Genomic DNA, 15,973 nt, shown 5'->3' on the forward strand with positions numbered 1-15,973 from the left:
TACATCGCCATTTTTAATATTTCCTGGGTTGGTTGTTGGGGGGGGGGGGCGGTATTTCTTTGTATGTTTGTTAATTATCCCCTGGGATTATTATGATTTAAGTAGTCAATTTTTACATCAATTTCCCTGCTTGACTGTCTTCATTCCATGGTGGCAGGAAGACATTAGAACTCTCCCAGTCCTTGGAACTCCTTAGCCACTGTGTCAGTTATGATCAGATGTAGTTTTCCAGCCTCAGTGTAACAAGTGAAAAATTTTGTATTAGAGGATTAACACAACCCCATCCCAAAAGTTATCACCTCCATGCGTCTGTCAGCACAAATTCACGTGTAATATCCCTCTCTAACCTAGGGTCACTGAAATGATCCTAGGGATTTTTGACCCATTGAAAACAATAATAATTAAAATATGTAAGCTAAGGAAAAGAGATGATCACGGTTACTTCTTAAACTCCAGTGGAGGAAGAATATCACATTTTGGCAAGTTTCCAGGCTCTCCTCTTGGTTAGAATTCCTATTTTAAAATGCTGGCAGCTGGATGAAGGATTTCTGCCTTTGGCATCTTAGTAAGCATTTAACATACTCATTAGGATTAGGCTGCTTGTTGTAAATTGCATCTGCCTCTGTTAAACCTAACTCTAAGTGGCACATTTGTGATGGTCAGCCCCAAGATGACTTGATTATATTGAACAGTGCAAAATGCTGGTAGCTACAGGGCTGTTAACCTAAGTGTCCCTGCTTGATAGCCTTTTGATCCAGACAGCTGTTAGTACTGAACTTCTGTGGAAACATTGCACGTTATACTCATATTCCTCTTTAAAAATGTGATGTAGAACAACTTTGCCACAAAATTTTGATCTTTGTGGCAAATCAGAATTTTGTCTACCAGTGATCATAAATAAGATGGGAGGTAGATCCCACATAGCAGACACAGGCTCATAGAAACACAATTGTATAAATTGTTGTCACTTAAGAATCTTCCTTCATATTTAGATTAACACCGTTGTAATCCAGGAATTCCCAACAGCACAAAACCTTGTGTGTTTTGTGTGTTTTAGTTTTGTCTTTGGTGTGTGTTTTAGTATTCCACAATACTAAAAAACAAGGATATGTCTTGAATTCCACTCCGTGTCCTTTACGGCTAACTCAGGGTAACATAAAGGTCTTGACCACTATATCATATCCCATTCTCCTTAGAATAGTCCATACAAACTTGAAATAAGCTGGAATCTTTTATTTTACACAGAGTTTGTTGGAGGACAAAAAACTGTTAGGGTCCTGGCCCCTTTTCCTTACCCTCCCTCCTGTATAACCAATTTTGGTAGTTCATATATGGAAAAGCCAAGCTTGTTTCCTTTCTCTCCACTGTCTCATACAATTAAACCTTAGACAGAAATATAAGTGTATGTTTCGTGTTAAGGAGGGGGCAGGGTTGGTGAGGTGGGTTGTACTCCCCTTCTGTTGGCACTAGTCCACTGTGAACTACTCCACGCTGAACTCCTACTGACCCAGAGAGCATAAGAACCTCTTGTGTTAAGTTTTTAGGAAACCCTCTGGAAAAAAGATGGACTCAGTTGCAGTCCTTTCAATAATGATAACTCATATAAACCTTTTGCAGAATAAAATATTGCCATGGGAACACAGAGTAGAGACCAGGTCTTCTTCTCCCATGAGTACTGAACAACAACCTTAGAGGATTCATTTTTTAGTCTAGAAATTTTCAAAGTTTCTGCAAAATGGGACAGTGTCAGCAAGGGTTGTTTTCCAGTCTGCTATGTCTAATGCTTCAGGCATTTTTCAGGGAGCATGCAATGAGCAGTAGAATCCCTTCAACACCATGCTATGTACGGGAAGGAAATGGACCTAGGTCTCTCACACCCTAATAACTGCTCTAAAAACTAAAAAAAAAATTAAAAAATAAAAAGGAGGAAGGGAGAGTTTTTTCTGCTCCTCTGCCTGTGATAAAAAAATCCACTGTGAGAAATCCTCTCTTGCAGATATACATTAACAGATTTAAGACCGCATCTACCTCAGCAAGTCCTCAGATGTTTAGAGGAACATTAATTGGTCTTTTGTGTTAGCTACATTCTAACCTGCTCACATCTGTTAATGCTGAGGCATTTCTAGACATGCTAAGAAGCAGAAATGTAGAGAACTGGGAAATACTAAAGAAAGCCAAACATAAGCAGCTGCAGAAATTGTGTATTTTCAACAGCAGAAAACAAATAAACAAAAATTTTAGGATTGTAATTTTGGCCACAGATAGAGGTCACTTATGTCTTATTTCAAATATACTTTGCATTTAACCAACCTGTTTGTTTGAGTTCGAATCTGATGCTTTATCTTTGTAAGATTTGGTTCTTCAGCTGCTGATTCTTCTTATAAATCTTTCCATAATATATTTTCAGAAAGAATTTGAAATGTCTGCTGTAAAGACTTTGGACTACAGCTTCTGCGATTTACATGAAGCTTTCAATATGCTTAGCATCTTAGTTTATTCTGACAGGTGAATTCTTCTACATAAGTTTTCCATGAATCAAAAAGACAGTATTTGTTTCCATGGCAAAATCATAGTTTCTTTTCCAGTAATCAGTTTATGTCTTTGTACTCATGACACAAACAATCTGTCTAAAAGCATAAGAAATAAAGCATATTGGCCAAAATAAAAGTGAAAGGCAATCAAAATACAGGAGATAGGTTACATAAGATACAGAGAAAGCACAAAGTAGGCTTTAAGTTTTAAAAATGTTATGAGGAATTTCTTTTTTTTTTAACTGCTTGGGTATTCTCAGGTAGAGTCTAAGAATGGTCCCAAATGAATGCAGAATTGATGATCTCATAATTTGTGTGATTGTATCACTTGAATATGTGCCACCCTAAAACTTCAAAATAATCACACTTAAAAATTATAAAGGACCTCCCTGTCCTGTGCATGGAAGTTAACAAATCAATACAGACATTTTATTTTCAAAGTGAATATTCCTTAAGGCACCTCTTCATTTGCCTCAACTGTGGAACCTCTCTTTCAAGATTCATAGATTTTGAAGACAGTTATGAGAAAATAATGAAAGTTATGATCTCTTAACCCTCCAAAACCCTTAGCAGAGTACCTGATGGCCAAACACAACCACCAGTTACCTGTCACCAGCTTCTGACAAGGAGATTTGAGGTTATGGGTAATCTGTGACAGATTATAGTGTTATTCACCCCAGTCACACAACAAACAAATTTTGAATTGTGATGTCAGCTGGAATTCTCTGTTTCCTTTTACAAGATGAAAAGCTGATCAGCAAAAAATACAGTGTGCAAGGATGCAGAGAGCACTAGCATGGTACAACCTCGATGCTTACAGCTGAGGGTAATACAGGCAACCTGCTACAGCTTCTGCAGCCAGCAGGCTAACTTCAGGCTTGGGTTAAATTTACTGCTCTGGTTTTGGAGACCACCTGCCCTTAAGTTAGGAGAAAAAGCATATATTCAAACTATCTGCTTAATCCTTTCTTTTGGATTGTGTTGTAACACACTAAGGTGGTGACTGAGGCAAACCTTCTGGTTTAGAGAATGAGACTAATGGATTTTTATAAAACACATTACAGTATATCACAATAAAAAGCTTGGGAGGGCAGAAGAGGGTGCTGGAGTCTCAGCCAGACAGTTGGCATCCACTCACACAAGTTACAATAGGTCTTCCTTTTGGGCTCTTACAGGTACAGTTACTCTTATAATTGCTGCACAGGTGTATGGAAACAGACCATGCTTGAATAAGCAAATGTAGGATGAGGACTCTAAGGTCAAGTAAGCAAGAGCAATCATTTTGTTAATGACTAAATTCTAGGAAATGAGAGATTATAGCATCACAGGGCTGGAAGGAATCTGAAGAGATCTTCTAGTCCACCTTATTCCTCACAATATCTAGACAGCTAAGGCTAGGTTGCTCCCAAAGAATGTTTCCCTGACCTTTTCCCATGGGAGACCTGTCCTCCACCTTCAAATGATGGAGATGTCCCTGTGCTAGCTATCCCAGTTACTTCACTTTTATGATCAACAGAAGAGGTTTTTCCAAGGTCTTATCTGGAATATTCCTTCTTGTACTTTACTTCAGCGGCTGTTTCCCATGTTATATTTATGCAATTAATTATTCCCACCTCAGAAGCCTAATCTGTATTCACTAGTACTTGTTAGTCCTGACAATTAGGCAGTTGACGGATTTGGGCAGAAGTATAAGAATTGTATCCAGTTTCCTTAGTGCTGAGGACTTGTATTGTACTGCTACCATTTACGCAGGAGTAACATGTGCCTCCTCCATCTTCCCATAGTTGTGCTTTTACAGTGGAAAAGACTTCTATTTGATTTTTGCAGCTGCAGAAACAAGCAAGCAAACAAGACTCAGCTGCATGAGTGAGGAAGTGTATCAGAGGAAGTCATTTCAAGACAATTAGAAAGTAGCAATATACTAAATAGAGAAGAACTAAATGAAATAGGTTTTTTCCAAAAGATTCAAAGGTAACACTATAAAAAATGCAAAATATGACAGAAAAATATAATATATTAAAATTAGGCAGCACAAGCGCTTAGTTTATTGCAAGAAAGTACTGCCTTGGCCAGACCCCTTCAGTCATGCACCTCACTGGACTTCTGAACCTCAAACTATGGCAGGTCTTACCCCAAGCCTTCTGTTCAGTTTTTTCTCTCTTGTAGTCCAACTGACCTCTACTCAACTTCTATAAGCATCAAATTCTTCTCATTCTTTCCTCTTCAAAGCACATAGATGTCCACTTCTGGTTAAAATCAGTGGAATTTAGGAACTGGGGTTTAGGCAGTGTAAATACCTTGGAAGAGAGGGCATGGAGGATACAATTAGAGAGGAAAAAACAAAGCAGATACCAGTTGAGACACAAAACTTTGGCATTGTCCAGATTTGTAAACTAAAAAAGCCAGAGCATATGTCTGGGCCTGGAAGTCTTTACAGCACAAGCTGCCCTATGCTAGTAAACTTTCTGTCTTCCAAAACAGTGTGCCCAGTACTCTGGCCACTCTCATTTGCTTTTACAGGGATGCTTTATCTCCCTCTCTAGTGCTAAAACAGTCCTGAGCTCTATGCCCCTATGCCGGCAGTTTCTGGTGCAGCATTGTGCCACGGTATGTTGCCTGTGACTCCTGGCTCACCTTGTGATGTTTTTTCTCCTTTTGTTTTTGTTCCTTACATTCATGCCTGACAAGATTTGATGTCTTCTCAGGTTCATGGCCACCCTTTTCCTTCAGGCTGAGATCTGGATTTCTGGCTCAGTTCTCACTTGCTGTAATAAGACGTTGATCTGAGTCCATTTCGGGAGGTTTTGAGAGAGAGACATGATCATCTTTCTTTTTAGTTAAATTGAACAGTTGAAGTAAACGCTTTTGATCCCTAGGAAAGAACATGCGCTCTTACGACAGATTAAATGAAACTTTCCCTTAATGGGAATCATTTAACTTATGTTTTGTGTGTGTGTGTGAATTACCTTTGCAGCTCTTGTTATGCTACCTTTTGTAGCATATATACTAGCAATAAGCCGATGTTGCAAGTGTTCTCTGACTGTCCTCAGGGCTATTCTCGAGGTGTTCCACACTAGCCAAACTGCAAGGTTATTTCATTTTTGCAAAGCTGTTGATGGACTATCCCTGTCTATTTTCCAACCTGAGACAGCAGAAGCGTAAATACTTACATAAATACATTTCTCTACCCTGTAAGCTGTTTTTCTTCTAAATTTTGTTTACATATACCTGACAATCAGCACCATCTATGCCCCTCTGACTATCACCTGAAAGAGATTTCTGCTCTGAAACAGCTGTCACCATCACTAACAATTCTTAGTTATTGCTAATATTCAGGTTGTCATGGCTTTAAAGAAGTATTATTGCTGAGCACAAACACAATCAACGTCACCAATCAGTGCTGCAGCCATGACTTTCTCCAGGGAGGTTAATCAATGAGGAGCTTACTGGCAGCAGGTAGTTAATTTTCCATTAAATAATCTCCATGTGAAATGGCATCCTTTACTTGCAGGTTTGTTTGATAGTTAGGAAGATTGACGTAGGTGATTCGGCCATCTGTCAGCCAGACTATCTGATCACAAAAATATATCATAGAAGGGTCATGGATTAAAAAACCAAAACAAAACCAAAGAGAATTAATGCTCAGATAAATGAGTTTCCTGACCACTCCTCACTCACTCACACGAGCACTGAGGCTGCTGCCAGGGAGCACACAGGAACGTCTGGCTACCAGTAGAGGCGGGGGCAGGACAGTGCTATAGCTACATGGATTGTATGACTTTAAGCTACCCTGGAATTTCATTTTGCTAAATTTAATTTAGGTGATTAGTGACGCATACTATAAAAATTCATTTCTTTTCCAGGGAAATCACTGGTGAAATGAGAGATTTCTTAATGTGACTATGTGACCAAATTACTAAACAGTTAGGAAAAGGAAGCAATACAATATCCTTATTATCCTTATTTACAAGGTAGACAAAAATATGATAATGCAGTGTGGATCTTGATGGAGAGCTCTATGTAGACCTATTAATCAGTCCTAGTTTAGTTATCTTTTGTGACCTCCAGTAGTAATTTGAGACCCAGTTGCATGTGCAGGGACACAAGAGACTGAGGCCATAACTTGGGACCCCAACACGCCAAGCAGACAATCACCACTCTTTATTTAAGAGAATTATCATACAACCGAGATCCATGACTCACTGCTACGCAGTCTGTGATCTTGCGAGAATATTTGTTGAGTAAGAAGTTGCTGAATCTCCACAGCAGTTTAATGACTGAACCTTAGCATTTCTATTTTGGTGATGTGCCTAAAGCAGTTTACAATGATTAATAATTCTAACAGAAAACAGATCCACTTTTGCAGACCCACAATATGACAGGTGCTAATAACTGTATCCAAGGTCTTCTGCTCATACTTCCTGGTTTAAATGAGGTCATGTATCCCATTCTGTGCCACTTGCTCTTTCTTTTTCTTACGGGGTCAAATTTCAAAATAGATGGGCTATCTATTAGCATTGAACACCAACATTTGCAAGACTTCCAGCTCTTGAAAAAGCAGGCTTGCAAAATCTAACACACGTAGACTTTGTTTACTGATGATTTAACTCTATTTCCCAGAGCTAGTGAGTGAAAAAAAAAATGAAATAAAATTCATTAAACTCCAGGTGCTGAAATGTGTTTATATTAGCAGCTTTGCCTAATTAGTTTAATTTAAAAAGTCTCTATGTATGAGAGAGAATTAGGGAATATGAAAGCAGTGTTTTATTAAATTCTTTTTTTTACTTACTGTCAGATTAATTCTTTGAAGCAGGACTGAGTATCTAATTTTACTTAGCACTACACTGAAAGTTAAACCTCAAGGAAATTTCATGTAAAATACAATTATAAATAGGTGTTAATAGCTCTCAGTCAAGTTCAGAGAGGGCTTGTCATAGATTTTCTTAGTTAAATATTGTAAATAATATTGAGATATGGGAATGTATTATAAACTGTATAAATCTGAATGCTATGAATAACTGTTAAACAAACTCTTCGGAAACCTAAAGTTCTTCAGCAAAATTTGGTATTTTAGACATTTCAATAACAGGTTTCAACATAACATGTACACTGTGGCTTAGGATGGTACAATGTATATTCCTTCAAATTCAGCAATATATATATTGCCTATTTTACTTTATTGTCCTTCTTGTTATTAACTAACTACATATATTTATGTATGATAGTATTTCCAATGGCAAACACTTCAAGTATTTTGGAGACCCAAGAATACCGCAGTTGATGAATTATGTTACTGTATTTTGGGGCACAGCTCTCCCACAGGGCAAATGAAAACTCTGATAACCATCCCAACTTCTCCCCGGACTCCTGAGGGAAGGAGGAGAGGAATCATGTCTGGTCTGGATGGTCCCATGGTAATGTGAAGTTGTAAGTTAGAAATGCAGAAGGAAGTAGGGCAACCTGGACACTGTTCATATGGCACAGTTTTGTGCATCTTGTTCCTGCTGAAGGCCCGCAGGGATCCAGAAGCTAGATAGAGTGCTGCTTATCCTAAGTTCCCTATTCAGGAAGATGTTTAGGTATCACTTAGCACAAGCTCAAATCTCACAGTTTGAACAGCATCAACTGTAAACAAAACTAACACCTCAAGAAGGTGCCACATACCTCTTCATAAGAGCTTACAGATTTGAGCACTTGTCTAGAACCTACGACCTCTTTTCTCTGCTGTGTTGATTTTGTGTGTAAAGGTGTTGATAGTGGGGGGACTACGGGGATGGCTTCTGTGAGAAGATCCCAGAAACTTCCCCCATGTCTGATAAAGCCAATGCCAGTCGGCTCCAAGCCGGACCCACCGCTGGCCAAGGCTGAGCCCATCAGTGATGGTAGTAATGCCTCTGGGATAACATATTTAAGAAGGGTGCGAACTAACTGAGCAGCAGCAGCTGGAGACCTGAGTGGGAATATGTGAAAGCAACAGCTTTGCAGACACCAAGGTCAGTGAAGAAGGACGGGGAGGAAATGCTCCAGTGTCTGGAGCAGAGATTCCCCTGCAGCCCATGGTAAAGACCATGGTGAAGCAGGCTGTCCCCCTGCAGCCCATGGAGGTTCACGGTGGAGCAGATATCCACCTCCAGCCCATGGAGGACCCCACACTGGAGCAGGTGGATGCCCAAAGGAGGTTGTGACCCTCATGGGAAGCCTGTGATGGAGCAGGTTCCTGGCAGAACCTGTGGACCCATGGAGAGAGGAACCCACACTGGAGCAGGTTTGCTGGCAGGACTTGTGACCCTGTGGGGGACCCACACTGGGGTAGTCTGTTCCTGAAGGGCTGCACCTTGTAGAAAGGACCCACGCTGAAGCAGTTCATGAAGAACTGCAGCCTGTGGGCAGGACCCACATTGGAGAAGTTCATAGAGGACTGTCTCCTGTGGGAAGGACTCCATGCTGGAGCAAAGGAAGAGTGTGAGGAGTCTTTCCCCTGAGGAAGAATGAGAGGCAGAGACAATGTGTGATGAACTGACCACAATCCCCATTCCCTGTCCCCCTGTGCCACTTGGGGGGAGGAGGTAGAGAATCGGGAGTGAAGTTGAGCCTGGAGGAAGGGGAAGGGTGGGGGGAAGGTGTTTTAGGACTTGTTCTTATTTCTCATTATCCTCCCCTGATTTTCTCAGTAATAAATTAAAATAATTTCCCCAAGTTGAGTCTGTTTTGCCCATGATGGTAATTGCTGAGTGATCTCTCCCTGTGCTTATCTTGGTCCATGAGCCTTTTGTTATATTTTCTGTCACCTGTCCAGCTGAGGACGGCGGTGACAGAGCAGCTTTGGTGGGCACCTGGTGTCCAATCAGGGTCAACCCACCACATGTGCTTAATGGATAGGTGACACATCATTGAGAAACCAACTGTCTTACGGTAAGGTCAGGGAACAAAGGATTCTGTGTCTTGGAGCATGTGCAGGTCTACTGGCAAGTTTGGCTGGAAAAGTTTTCAGTGATACCAACTTTCCTCATTAGCCATTTGGGCTGCTAGTTAGGTCTCTTTCATTGAGTGTCATGTCCTCTGTTGAATAATAATGGACCATTATAATTTGCAAGGGTTTCTTATTGCATGTCTGTAATTTATATATAAATTTTAGATTGCAATTGGGATTGCTGACATCAGGCTGCTCTAGTTTTTAAGCTTCAAGGGAGCTACAGAGCTTGTGAATTAATTCATGCTATAATAATTATTTTCATACCCTTGATTCTCCATTAAATTTAATTGATCTGCAAAGTTGATGGCCTATAAGTATATGTGCATACATACACACACATAAATGTGTTATACACATATACACAAATGCACATCCCTCCTTATCAAATTATATTTTCCAGCACCAAGTCTCATAGTTATTTTTTAAATTACTTTTAAATACTTAAGAAATTAAACCAGACTATTCAGTCTCTAACTAAATCTTAATTAAAATTGCTTACATGCCTGCAGTTTCATTTGTTCATCCCATCACTTCTCTGTCCTCTCCCAGGGAAATTTAGCTAAATATATTTGGAATAGTAAATCCACTACAAAAATGGCATTGTTTTCCATTGCACTGAGTATCCTGCTGCAATCAGGTTTGATCTTGTCATTTTAATTGCATTCTCTGATGATGCTGATACCTCCATCTGCCCCATGCTCAGTATAAAAGCTGAGGGATCAAAGGGTCAAGGTTCTTCCTGTGATGGCCAATATCTGAAGAGGACCCTGTCTGTTATCTGCCTTTGATCCCAATCCGTGTGTTCCTGACTCACTTCAGAGCTGGAATCCAGTTCCCATCTGTCACTGAGTTCAGTCTGGGACTTCACCGGTGCCTGCCAGTGACGGGACTGTCATCCTGGGAGCTTGATACGGTTTTATATATATTGTATTTATTTCATTATTTTCTTCTCTCTCTTTTTTTTTTTTTTTTTTTAAATATTAATTCTTCACTAAAGTAGTTTAGTTCATTCTAAACTTTTGAATCCCCTTATCTCTTCTTCTCCTCTTTTGGTGGAGGGGAAGGGCCATCTGTCGGTCTGGTTGCAGTGATTTTGACTAAAACCGTGACAGGTATACAGAAGGTTGGAGTAAGCTGCGTGTCCAGAAACCTTCTAAAGTCCACTTCAACCTCAAATTTGGAGATGAAAATTTTTAAAGGTTTTTCCCTTCTCTCAGACTTCATAGGCCAGTAGCACGTTCTTTTCACTCAAGGACATTTTTAACTTACCACTACATTTCAAGACTTTAGGTCATTACTTCAAGACTGAATGTCTAATCACAGAAATATTATTTCCTTGTCATTTTAAAATAAAATTTACATTTTGAGATTAGGATTTATTTGAATTGTAGTTTTTACTTCAGTTCTATCGTAGACTTTTTCATCTTTGTTCAGACCTGTGTCCTCATTCTACGTAACTTTCCATTGTTTGAGCATTCTCAAAAGAGCACTTTGGCCCATTTTCTGAATGTGGAAAGAGGAGCACTAACCACAGTAAAAGTTCCACCTCTTTCTTTTCAGTGGATCTGTGCAGAAGCAGAACTAACTTAGTCAGGCATTTATCTAAGAGGTTCAGAAATACCTAGTACCTAAGAAAGGCGTGTGGGCTAGGCTTGCCCATTCCAAATTGCTCTCTTTTCACTTACTGGCTAAAACACCTGCAGGAAAAGAAAAACTTTAAAAGCACTACAAAAGGACTCCCTTTTCAAAGTTTTCAACAAATAATTGTTTTTCAACACATGGAATTTTCTTTTTATTTATTTGCACTCTTTTATGTTCCGCTTTTGCATTTGCTTTTACAAGCAAAGCTCAGAATCTCATTTTTGCTCAGTGTCACAGTATCAACTAGACTTTTAAAAAAAGTCCTACATTGCATTGTTTGAGAAGTAACATTTGGGTTATTCACAGTTCTGAACAGCTTCTTACTGCTATGTAGGAATAGATGCAATTTACAGAAAGACAAACTCCATAGGGATGTAGACCATCATGCTTACTTCTCTACTTCACCTACCCTTCACAACCATGCCTGCACTATACATACATAGCCCCATAAATGCTGTTTCCTCCTCATTTGTAAAAGACCACAGGCTTTGTACTGACCTCACAGTGCAGTCTCTGGACTTGTCTGGGTCTGTTTAGGTCTTTGTTGGTTTTAGGTGGTATTAGCCATGGCACCAGTTGTTTCGTGGCCACGTGCTTGTGGCCTCCCTGTGTTGGCTTTGCTCTGGGACTGCCTGGGACAGGGGGCTGGTACCCCTCCATAGTCACTGATGGACAAACAGCCCCTCCAGGGTTACAGGGCTGACGCAGGGCTCCATGAAATTTTCAATGTTTAGTCTGAAAGAAGTGACAAGGAAGTGGGTTGTGATAAGGAAACCCATAAAAATAGTCAATTAAACATTAATTGGCCTAACACTAAACTCCTAGCGCTACCCTTACTTTATGTTCCTCTCTGCTCTAAACAAGATTTTGAGTGTAACCATCTAGCACGCCGTGACTATCAGAGCAGCTCACGTACACAGATATTCTAGAGATAAAAGCAGCTGCCCTAAACTATTAGAAATTGCCGGGTTTACCTGAAAATAGACTTCACTGAGAACACCCGTGTCATAGCTCAAACAGGCTGTAAACAAAGAAGAGTTAATGTCTAAAACTTAACCAGCAGTAATCTTATGATACTGAATATTCCCAACCATGCCTTGATTCCTGGGAAAGGAACCAAACAAAAATCTTAAGGGGGCAGAAGACCTGTCTGGGCTAGAACAAGCACAAGTTGAAACTGAAGTATTATAGACTTATTAGTTACTCTCTAGATCCCAGAATCATGTGACTGCAAACAGCAAACTTGCTTTCAGGTTGTAAAAGTATGCATTTCTTTCCCCTTCGACTTTAAGGAAAAGTTGACAATTTTACCCCAGTGTTAACAATAAAGAAATGTTTGGCTTGCTCCACAGAACCTATGTCATGCCCCTCTAAATGAATTTTAGTACTCTCCCATCATTTTCTGTAAATGATATGTGGGTGTGTAGTGCCTACCTGTGGTCTGTACAGCTAGATAAGATTTTTGGTCACTCTCTTGTTACTCCCAAGATAAGGGATGCCACTGTTTTCTTTTTTTTCTTTTTTTTTTTTTTGTGATTGGAAACGGCTGTGATAGAAAGGACTCTGCCATTATTACCTATGTCTTTGAAAGAGATGAAAAACACTGCCACATAACTGCTGATAAAGAATCAATACATACAACAGAAGTTAATAGGAAATCCATTTTTCACTTTCTATCCAAGTCAGTCTGTCAGGGAAGATGAAAATCATGGATTGAATAAAGTAAGAAAGACAGAAATGGTTGGCAAGAGTAATAACACTATCAAATAATCCAAGTTTAGTGGAATATTGCCAATTTTAACCTTTAATCACCTAAAATGTGGTTTTGGGCTGTCACAAGAAAAACAGTCTGAAGTCAGGGAGTTTTACCTGAAGAAGGCAATGATCACCTCTTTTCCTTTGCTTAGTTTTTCTTCTGGGTTTGTTCCTTCACTATGTCATCAGTAATGTGAAAAAGTTCTCAGGAGGTGTCTTGCTAAGGTTTCATGGATCATGCCATGGCAGATAGTAGGACTCTTTCCTTCATGGGGGCAGCTAGTTCCTAGTGTATGGCAACTGTTGTAAGAGAAGACAAATGGGAATCTTTCTTCTCTGGCCAGAGAGTTAAAAAACCACAGACATTTGCATCACCATTTGTAGCATATCGAGTATATTTAATCATCTCTAGCTGTAACAACATCCAGAACTACAACAGCTAATGGGTGTGCCCTAACCCAAAGTCAATTGTTCACCACCACCCTGCAATGTTCTTCTGAATAGGAGAAACAGGACTGTTAAAAGGTACACACATTTTAGACACAACCCGATGTTTTCTGAGAGAATTAGCTGACTTTTAAATTTCACTGCCAGCCCCTGAATTTGTTTGATACGGCTTTTTGACAAATTACTTGGCCTCTCAGCAATGGCAACTGGGTCTACCTGAGCACATGTAGACAGGAGCCACACCACCAACTTCAAAGACCCCAAGACTTCCTGCCCTTTAAGTCCCTCTACAACTATCAAGAGAGTAAATCCCAATGATAGCAAGGACATCAGGGTCAGTGGCAGTAGGTGGGGGGATACCAAAGCTTTCTCCCATTAGAGTTGGACACATCTTTCCCTGGTGCTTGCCCTGTGTCCATGGGCCACAGTTCCAAGAAGTGTAGGTACCTCTGTTTTGTGTAGAGAGTCCCCCCCTACAAAGAGCATGTCTCTAGCCTCCAGTAGCTGCCACGTTCTGTGTTTGGGCAGGGGCACATGTGCCTCTCTGATTGGATAAAGTTTCTCTGCATGATGGCCAAGGTTTTTATACAATGTTTGTTTTCCACCATCATTTTCATGTGCCTCAGGGCTGGCTGAATTATCTTACAGCTTATAACATAGGCTCATTACATAGGCACACTTCTTCACATCCCACTTTTTCATCTTTAAAAGGATGGTGCTTAAGTCTTCTATTCTGGCTGAACATACATATATGCATTATGGATGCAAGATAATTTACTGATTTTCACATCTATCTTGACCATTTAGGAAAATATATCGTATAGTACATTTCAACAAAATGGCTTCTTCTACGGTTATATGTTTGTCTTATAGTCATCAATCAGCTCTCAGTTTTAAGGAACACATTGGAAGTGATTTTCTCTAATGTTTGCTTGGGCAAGAGAAGGATTTTGCACCAGTTTAAGTGTGACTCAGTGTTTGGTAAAGATTTTTATAGCTGTAGCTTCTGGCAGTATTAATTAGAGCCAATTATAATGTGATAGACAGGTTTTGCCAGTTTAAAATGCTTAACAGAACTCCCTCTGTCTCCCTTAAAAACCAAATGAAGATTTTGATTGCATTTGCATGGCTGAATTGTTAGATTTCTTGAATGTTAGATTCCATGAATATAAAAGGCTATATGCAAATTAAATAATCAGAAGTTTACTTAAATTGATAACCAGATGTCCTTGTGTGTCTGTATAGCATTAGGAATGGTACAATATTAAGCATAATTAATATGTTGGGGTTATTCTTCATGATGTTGTTAATAATGATTTTCAATCTCAGCTGAAAGTTTTTTGGTCAGACTTTCTATTACTGATACTTAAGTAATTTTTCAGTTGGTAATTTCAGGTTTCTATTTGACTGGAGTTGGTGTTAAGCTATTAATTGGAAAAATTAGTATATTTTTAATGAGGTATTTTCTGTCATTATCTGCTCCAGTGGCTTCTCAGATCCCAAACAAAGACACTTAATTCGTGATTCAGTCTCTCTCTGGTCCAGTAAATGTTTTAATCAAATACAAGGAATAAGAGCCAGCAAGAAAAATCCAAACACTGGTCAGTGTACATCCTTAAAGAACATCATTACTTTGGTTTCTCTCTTCACCCACAGTTTCTTCATGAAAGCCCAGTGTTGTAGTTTTTTGGGAAACAGATGTCAGGAACTATTTTTTGTGTAAAATCTAGTCATTGATTTCTGGTCAACCCTGCTACCAAATTACAGTTTCTAAAATTCACTTTCTTAAAATGAAGTAATCTTTAACAATGGCAGCAAGAAGAAATGTGAGTTAATTATCCAGTGAATCTTAGTATACTTTTCTAGAAAAGGCATGCTATCAGGGCCACAAAGAGACTCACATACAGAATGTTAAGTACGTTTTCTTCAAGTCCTAAATGAAACAGTTAAAACAGTGAAAACAAATCTCTGTTAGTCTGCATATCTGGACATCACATTTACTCTCTGAGGTCTTAACTAGTAGACCTGACCAAAACATTTAACCTATTTTTAATTCTGTTCTTGTTTTATATTTCAGGGGACCTTTATTAGTTTCTTGGTGTGTTTGGTTTTTTTTGGGGGGGTGGGTTTGCTTGTTTGATTTTTTTTTTTTTTTTGAAGGAAGAGAGAGACATTATCTCCAGGATTTCTAGTAAAGTGTCCTTTTTTTCCCTATCAGTACATCTCTCAGCATGAACATGGCAGAAGAGAAACAATAAGCTCCTTTCTCTGATGATACACCTCCAGTGATGGTATTCAAGAAAATCAGATCCTTTGTCTGACCTTTTTAGAGGCAGACTGTGCAGCCCACCAAGACATCCAGCTGGTTTCTGTGAATACCTTCAGAAGTACATCCTGTACCATTGATCCATGTTTCTTGATGTATGTCATAGTGGAAAGCGAAACTACAAGCCACTTCAATGTAGGAAAGGAGAGCTGGTGTTCATCTTGTAGCAGAGAATTTGCCTGAAAATATTTGCTAGAGTTCATATGCAGTATTACCTAGTCTTGCCCTTCTAAACCGCTTATCGTCACAGATCAGTAGTGCCCATAATCTCCTTCAGTGAGGTCACTCACTAAAAGATTT

Source organism: Calidris pugnax, unplaced genomic scaffold, assembly GCF_001431845.1.
Source record: "Calidris pugnax isolate Ruff unplaced genomic scaffold, ASM143184v1 scaffold8, whole genome shotgun sequence".
NCBI classification, from domain to species: domain Eukaryota; kingdom Metazoa; phylum Chordata; class Aves; order Charadriiformes; family Scolopacidae; genus Calidris; species Calidris pugnax.